This window comes from Mobula birostris, chromosome 1 (assembly GCF_030028105.1).
Source record: "Mobula birostris isolate sMobBir1 chromosome 1, sMobBir1.hap1, whole genome shotgun sequence".
In the NCBI taxonomy this organism is placed as follows: domain Eukaryota; kingdom Metazoa; phylum Chordata; class Chondrichthyes; order Myliobatiformes; family Myliobatidae; genus Mobula; species Mobula birostris.
In genome coordinates, this window is record NC_092370.1 from 57262270 (window position 1) to 57269147 (window position 6878).

A 6878-nucleotide genomic window follows, 5' to 3' on the forward strand; every position below is an offset into this window, starting at 1 on the left:
TTTTTTAAATTAATCAGAACATAAGTAGAGCAGAAGTAGGCCATCCGGCCCATTGAGCCTGCTCCACCATTCAGTAAGATCATGGCTAATCTGGCTATGGACTCATCTCCACCCACCTGTCTTTTCCCCATAACCTTTAATTCCCCTACTATGCAAAAATCTATCCACCATTGTCCTAAATATATTTCCTGAGGTAGCCTCCACTACTTAATTAGGCAGAGAATCACAGATTCACCACTCTCTGGGAAAAGCAGTTCCTGCTCATCTCCGTGCTAAATCTATTCCTGTGTATCTTGAGGCTGTGTCCCCTATTTCTAGTCTCACCTACCAGTGGAAACAACTTTCCTGCCTCTATCCCTTTCATAATTTTATATGTGTGTATAAGATCTCTTATCATTCTTCTGAATTCCAGCAAGTACAGTCCCAGGTGACTCAATCTTCATTGTCTAACCCCCTCACATCTGGAATCAACCTGGTGAACCACCTCCAAAGCCAGTATATCCTTCCTCTAGGAAGGAGACCAGAATTGCATGCAGTACTCCAGGTGTGGCCTCACCAGTACTCTACAGTTGCAGCATAACCTCCCTTCTCTTAAATTTATTCCCTTTATCAATGAAGGCCAACATGCCAGAGTGATGTTATGGATGTGATAGGCCTTCTTGATGGCCTGCAAACCAACCTTCTGTGATTCATGCACAAGCACTCCCAAGTCCCTCTGCACAGCAGCATGCTGCAATTTTATACTATTTAAATAATTTTTCCTTCCAAAGTGGATGACCTCACATTTACCAACATTGTACTTCATCTGCCAGACCCTTGCTCACTCACTGAACCTATCTGTATCTTCTGCAAATTTGCTTTTCCATGCAATTTAGTATCATCAGCAAACTTGGATACACTACATTTGGTCCCCTCTTCCAGATCGTTAATGTATATCATGGACAGTTGTGGGCCCAACACTGACTCTGCGGCACACCATTCACCACTGATAATCAACCAGAGTAACACCTATGTATCCTAACTCTGATTTTTATTAGTTGACCAATCCTCTATCCATGCTAATACATTACCCCCATGCATCCTTATCTTTAGATAAGTCTTTTCTCCTATCCACTACGCTCATTATATCCTTAAAGAACTCCAGTAAGTTTGTCAAACAGGACCTGCCTTTGCTGAATCCATGTCATGTTTGCCTGATGGATCCATTTCTTTTCAGATGCCTCACTATTTCTTCTTTAATGATAGCTTCAAGCATTTTCCAAACTACAGATGTTAAACTAACCGACCTATAGTTACCTGCCTTTTGCCTACAATCTTTTTTGAACAGTGGCTTGACATTTGCCATCTTCCAATCTGCCAGTACCTGCTTGGAGTCCAGAGAATTCTGGTTAATTATCATTAAAGCCTCTACTATGAAGTCTGTTGTTTATTTCAGTACCCTGGGATGCATTCCATCAGGACCAAGGACGTTGTCTATCTTCAGACCCACAAGTTTGCTCAGCACTACTTCTTTAGTAATAGCTATTATATCGATGTCCTCCCCTCCTATCACATCCATAACATCATTCTGGCATGTTAGTTGTGTCCTCCACTGTGAACACAATAGCCTCTGCCATTTACTCGTTACCCAATATTTATTTCTCCTTGTCTTTCAAGGGACCTACATTCATTTTAGCCACTCGTTTCCGCTTTATGTAATTATAAAAACTTTTGCTATCCATTTTTGTATTTTGTGCCGGCTTATTTCTGTAATCCAGCTTCCCTTTCTTTATTGCTCTCTGAGTGGTAATTTGTTGCTTTTTAAAGCTTTTCCAATCTTCTGGGTTGCCTCACGGCAGGAAGGATGTGGAAACCAGAGAAAGGGTGCAGAGAGATTTACAAGGATAATACCTGGATTGGGAGCATTCCTTATGAGAATAGGTCGCGTGAACTCAGCCTTTTCTCCTTGGATTGATGGAGGATGAGAGGTGTATAAGATGACGAGAGGCATTGTGTGGATAGAGGCTTCATCCCAGGGCTAAAATGGCTAGCACAAGAGTGCATAGTTTTAAGGTGCTTGGAAGTAGGTACAGAGAAGATGTCAGGGATAAGTTTTTTACGCAGAGCGTGGTGAGTACATGGAATGGACTGCTGGCGACAGTTGTGGAGGCGGATATGATAGGTTTTTTTAAGAGCCTCCTGAATAGGTACATGGAGCTTAGAAAAACAGAGGGCTATGGGTAACCCTAGGTAATTTCTAAGGTAAGGACATGTTCGGCACAGCTTTGTGGGCCAAAGCGCCTGTATTGTGTTGCAGGTTTTCTATGTTTCTATTTCCCCACTACTCTTGGCGGCTTTGTATGCACGAGCTTTTAGTTTGATGCCTCTCTTTAGTTATCCAAGGCTGGGTCTTCCTACCCTTATGTCCTTGCTCTTAACTGGAATATAACTTTGAGCACCCTGCAAAATCTCTTTGAAAAGTCTTCCACTGTTCATCAACTGTCCCACCATATAGCCTGTGTTCCCAATCTATACTAGCCAAATCCTCCCTTATGCCATTGTTTAGGCATAATAGACTGGTTTTTGATTGAACTATTGTACTGTCCATTTGTATGAGAAACTCAGTGGTACTGTGATCACTCTTTCCAAGAGGATCCCTAACTACAAGATAACTAAATTTACCTGTTTCAGTGAACAGGACCAGATAGATCTAAGATGGCACATCCCCCTATAGGTTCAATAACATGCTGTTCAACAAAGCCTTTGTGGATGCATTCAATGAAGTCCTCTTCAGGTCTGCCTCAATCAACTTGATTCACCTAATCTAAAGTCCCCCGCAATAACTGCTGTTCCATTCTTGCATGTCTCAGATACTTCTCTGGTTATTGCCTGTGCCACTGTAATGTTGTTATTTGGTGACCGATATCTCCCACCAATGATCTATCTTCCTTTTATTATTCATAATCTCTACCCAGATGGATTCAACATTCTGCTCCTTAGATTTTGTATCATCTCTCACTAATCACAGCCCATTTGAAGAGTAAGAATTATTATGACAGAAGAGATACCCACGCATTCAGCAATCCCATTCCATTGTTATTTGCAATCTTACTTTAAAATAACTTGGTAAACCTTTGATGATTTTTCCATTAGTTTCAACTTTACTAGGTGTTCATAATTCCAATATCCTCAAGCTAATTATGTGGCGGATAGGACTGGTCCGTGGTTTAAGATTTTAAATTAGGCTGATTTTGATGACATCAAAAGGGATCTAGCAGGCATGAATTGGGATAGATTGTTTTCTGCAAAGAGGTGCTTAGTATTTGGGAGGCCTCAAAAGTGAAATACTGGGAGTTCAGAATCATCATGTTCCTGTTAGAATAATTGGCAAGACTAACTGGTTTAGGGAACCTTGGTTGCTGAGGGATATTGAGACCCTGGCAAAGAAAAATGAGTCATATCAGGAAGTGGCAGTTAGGATCAACAGAGGTATCTGGAGTATAAGAAATGCAAGAGAACATGAGAGAAATTGGGAGGGCTAAATTAACATAATATTGCTGTAGCAGACAAGCTGAAAGAAACCCAAAGGCTTCTATAACTATATTAAGAGCAAAAGGATACAAGGGACAATTGATCTTGAAGATCAGGGTGGTCATTTATGCATCGAGCTGAAAGATAAGGAGATTTTAAGTGATTTTTTTTTGTATCTGTACTTGGGAGACACCGAACAATAGAACTGAGGTCATCGACCATATCCTGATTATGAAAAAGGTACTTGCTGTTTGGAAGTGAACTAGGTGGATAAATATTTAAAATGTCCTTGGACATAGATGAGGTGGCTGGAGGATAACTAATGTTCTGTTGTTAATGAAAGGTTCAAAGTATGAACTACAAAATTATATGGCTGGTGAACCTGATGTCAGAAATGGGTAAGTTATTGGAAAGTATTCTAAGAGATAGGATATGTCAGTACTTGGACAGACGGGGTCCAATTTGGGTTAATCAATGTGGCTTTGTACGTGGCAGGTCATATCTGAACAAGCATGTTGTTTCCAGTTGACCAAGAAGATGGTTGAAAGAAAAGCAGTGCACATTGTCTACATGGACTTTAGCAAAGCCTTTACAAAGTCCCACAAAGGAGACTGATCCTGAGTATTACGTCAATTGGATTCAACTTTAGCTTTAATGGGAAAGCCAGAGAGTGGGAGTAAATGGTTGTCCCTCTGACTGGACATCTGTGACTACTGGTGTGCCAGAGGAATCAGTGCTGGGGCCATTGTTGTTTATTTATATTACTGATCTCAATGACAATGTGGTAAACCAAATCAGCAGAAAACATCAACATTAGAAGTGTAGTGAACAGGTGAAGGCGATCAAAGCTCGCAGTGTGATCTGGACCTGCTAGGAAAATGAGCTGAAAAACAAGTGTAAGGTGATTCACTTTGGGAGGACAAACCAGGCTTGCACAGTGAATGGTAGTGCACTGAGGTTAGTGGTAAAACAAAGATCTGGGGATACAGATTCATAATTCCTTGAAAGCGGCATCACAAGTAGATAAGGCCATACAAAGAATTTTTAGCAGTTTAGCTTTCATAAATTAAGGTATTGAATATAGCAGTTGGGATGTTATGTTGAAGTTGTATAGAAAATTGAGGTCAAATTTGGAGTATTGTGTGCTGCTCTAGTTACCTACCTACAGGATAGATATAGAGTCAAGGAGAAGTACAACACAGAAACAGGCCCCTTAGCCCATCTAGTCCATGCCAAAACAATTTAAACTGCCTACTCCCATCGACCTGCACTGGGTCCAAAGCATCCATATCCCTACTACCAATGTACCTATTCAAACTTCTCTTAAATGTTGAAATCGAGCTCGTGTGCCACTTGTGCTGGCAGCTTATTCCATTCTCACCACCCTCTGAGTAAAGTTTCCCCTCATGTTCTTCTTGAACTCACCTTTCTCACCAACCATGACTTCTGGTTGTTAGAATAAAAGCCTAGTTTCATTTACCCTATCTCTACCCCTCATAATTTTGTATACCTCTATCAAATTTCTTCTCGATCTTCTATGTTCTAAAGAACAGTCCTAACCTCCAGACCTGGCAATATTCTTGTAAATCTTTCTACCTCTTTCAATCTTGTTTACGCCCTTCCTGTAGGTAGGTGACCAAAAATGCACACAATACTCCAAATGAGGCCTCACCAACTACAACATAACGTCCCATCTCCCGTACTCATTACATTGATTTATGAAGACCAATGTGCTAAAAGCTTTCTTTATGACCGTATCTACCTGTGACCCCACTTTCAATGATTTAGTGACCTGTGTTCTCAGATCCCTTTCTTATACCACACTCCTCAGTGCTTACCGTTCACTGTGTAAGACCTCCCTGGATGGTCCTACTGAAGTGCAAAATCTCACACTTGTCTGCATTAAATTCCATATATATGGTTGAAAGAGTACAAAGAAAACACACTAGGATGTTGCTAGGACAGGAGGACCAGAGTTACAGGGAAAGATTAAATAGGTTAGAAATTTATTCAGTAGAGCACAGGAGCATGGGGAAATCTTAGAGGCATACAAAATTGAGGAATATAGATAGGGTGAATGCATGTGGGCTTTGCCCCCTCATGTTAAATGATACTAAAACTAGAAGGTGAAGGTTTAGTGTGAAAGGTGAAATATTTGAGGACTCGATGGGGGAAACAACTTCACTTGGGTTGATGCAAGCATGGAATGAACTACCTGCAGAAGAGGTAGATGTGGGTTCAGTTGCCACATTTAAGAGAAGTATGGATTAATACATTTCTGAGAGAGGTATGCAGAGCAATGGTTCAAATTCAGGTAGATGGCACTAGGCAGAAGACTATGTTGGCATAGGTTAAGGGCCTGTTTCTGTACTGTTGTACTCTGACTATAATGATGGTAATTAGCTTTGTGCTGAATTTATCCACCAAATTCCTATATGGATGAGGTTTTTTTTTCCTGTTGTATGTGTACAAAATTTCAATTTTATATATACTCATCTGATGATCAAAAAGATCTGTGACTAATTGTTATCTCTGCTGCTTTTCTGCAACTGATGTAGTTCCCACTTGCCAGTGTTCTCCACATGAAAATATTAACATGCAAAATTCACTATGCTGTAGAGTTTAGTTACAACCATTCTTATTTTTCTACATAATTTGTAATTGCTGATAACTTGTCTTACTGTACAGTATTTTGTTCAATTTCTAATATTGATGTGAGCAGCAAATAATCTGCCTGAAGAATTGTTGGCTTTTGGGGCTAAAACCCTGCATGTAGAATCTAAATCTAGAGAGGTGAGATGTCCAGTATAAAGAGGGGAAGAGGAATGTTGAGACAAGATTCAGGTGGACTGAGGGGGGATGTAAAATGACATGCAGCAACAAGCACAAAATGCAGTAGGTTAGGTAACATAAACATTTGGAATTTCAGGCCAAGACCATGGTGACTACCACTTTGAATTCAACTTTGTATTCCCACACTGACATGTCTCTCCATGGTTTCCTCTACTACCATGACAAGGCCATATTCTCATTCTGTCTGGGTAGTCATCTTGCTGATGATATCGACATCAGCCACAATTTCTCTAACTTCCAGTAACCACTCCTCTCTGTTCACTATCTTTTTTTCCTTGACACACTTTGAGATTCCCCCTTCTTCAGTCCTCTACCTTCACCTATCACCTCCGAACTTCATACATTGTTCCCTAACCTATTACCTGCCTGTTGTACACCCACCCTTCTTATTCTGGCTTTTGCCCCCTTCCTTTCCAGTTCTGCTGAAGGGTCTCGCTCAGAAATGTCGACTGTTCATTTCCTTCTGTGGATGCTGCCTGACCTGAATTACACCAGCGTTTCCTGTGTTGCTCAGG